At 39.9% G+C, this 1,838-nt stretch overlaps 1 pseudogene across 1 annotated transcript in view; it reads right to left on the bottom strand.

The window, feature by feature from the left end:
* LOC308381370 (TGF-beta receptor type-2-like) overlaps positions 1–521 on the bottom strand; it is a 35,552-nt pseudogene extending 35,031 nt beyond the window's left edge. Inside the window, exons 1-2 of the transcript XR_013969094.1 lie at positions 414–521; positions 138–292 (exon numbers count right to left, since the gene is read on the bottom strand). The product of XR_013969094.1 is annotated as a TGF-beta receptor type-2-like (transcript). The remainder of the gene's footprint in view (positions 1–137; positions 293–413) is intronic.
* Positions 522–1,838: the final 1,317 nt, after the last annotated feature.

The following is a 1,838-nucleotide window of genomic DNA, read 5'->3' as shown; positions in this document are numbered from 1 at the left end:
TAACTGCGGGCTACTAATTATTGCTAGCTATGGTTGAGGAAGAAGTGATGCTACAAAATTACATCCAGTCAAAAACGTACTGGGTAATTTACATACTTAATGAAAACAAAGAAATTATGTTTAATAACTTATCTCACCTGTTAAGTCGATAAGGACACAACTGCTGAGGAGTATTAGTCCATACCAAAAAGCGGAAAAGCGAAGTCGCTCCATCTGAAGGCTGTCAAATGTAATCCCCGTCTTCTCATTAATTTCTCGAAGAATCGATAAAACCCAGAGATGGTGTTTCACCCTGTGATGGGAAGATTAAAAAAGGCATACGACCAACATGTTCTTTCTTATCCTCTTGGCAGCCTTTCCGTTTTGAACAGCTCACACACGAGGCTGAACTTAAAGTTTAGTCACACACTTACACTTCTCTCTGTCAAACAGGAAATCTTGAAAAAGGGCAGGACTTTCTTGCTCGCTCTCTGCCCCTCTTGAAAACGCCCGCCCGCCTGCTTGCTTGCGGATCGCTGCATTTCAAACCTGTCATTAAATTCCAAATGTGAGCATATAGACGAGACGGTAAGTGACACGTTTCAAAAAGACTTGTCCATTTTAAGAAGTGGAAAAGGGAAGTAAACAATGAAATAAAAATCGTTTCGAGTTTTTTTCTATAGAGAACAACACAGCACAGCAAAACTACCACTTCGTTTAATATTTTAAAATCCACAAAGTAAGCTACACACAACATCAGTCTTAGTTACTGCTGTTATTTATGAAAAATAATCTAACATATGAAAGCTGCTGAAAAATTTCATTAACTTTTTTTGCTGTGTTTAGTGACTGATTGAGCAGACTTAGAGGTTATGTCCACAGTAAGGCCAATAAATCAAGGTTCTGCGACTGAAAATGGCCAGCATATGTTTTTACTCTGCATACTTCAGCCATGATGTCAGGTTTTCATTGTCACCTTTTGACCTTCAAGTGACAAAACCACATACACGTGGAACCAAATATTCCTCTACTGCCACTGCAACCATCCACCAAAAAAGTCCCTCTTTAAAACAACAGGTAGATCCATAAATGTACTTATATTTAGGTGTGCTTTATGACAGTGTTTAGACCTTCTACATACTGTGTATTTGCTTTAACAGAACCTCTGAAACCTCTCAGTACGTGGGTGTGTGCTTATACTCAGGCAGTGACTGTATTACATTCCCCCCCCCCCCAAATGTTTTTGTGTGTGTGTGTCTAATAACTCGTGAGATTGAAGTGTGAGTGTATTGTTAGTGTGGCTGAGTGTGTCAACATTGCAACACAGGGCAGGCATAGGGCCTCTGCATACACTGTAAACCCAGACAGTTCTACTAACTCATTAACATTATGTATTCAGTACTTAAAACCTGGTATTAAGTTGACCCAACTTAAAATGTATTAGTTTTCTGAGCAAGTGAAGACGTTTTAATTGTATTGGAATGTATTTGTTTGAGTTAGCATTGCCTGATAACAAAAAAAAATGTAGTATCTGACGTCATCAACGTCATTGAGAACACCACTGCAAAGCTCTTGTGATGGTGTGTGCTTATACTCAGGCAGTGACTGTATTACATTCCCCTGCACCCCCCTCCCCCCAAATAGTTTTGTGTGTGTGTCTTATAACTAGTGAGATTGAAGTGTCAGTGTGAGTGTATTGTTAGTTGCAACACAGGGCAGGCATAGGGCCTCTGCATATGTACACTATGTTTTCGTATGCATGTTTGTAAAGGCCCCTATGTATACAGTACCAGTCAAACGTTTGGACACACATTCTGCTTGCTGCAAAAGAGCCCTGTGCTCAGTCAATTCTCCCTGAA

The sequence above is a fragment of the Sprattus sprattus genome, assembly GCF_963457725.1.
Source record: "Sprattus sprattus genome assembly, chromosome: 20".
NCBI classification, from domain to species: domain Eukaryota; kingdom Metazoa; phylum Chordata; class Actinopteri; order Clupeiformes; family Clupeidae; genus Sprattus; species Sprattus sprattus.
The sequence above is the reverse complement of the archived record's forward strand: the minus strand, read 5'-3'. Positions and strand labels throughout refer to the sequence as shown.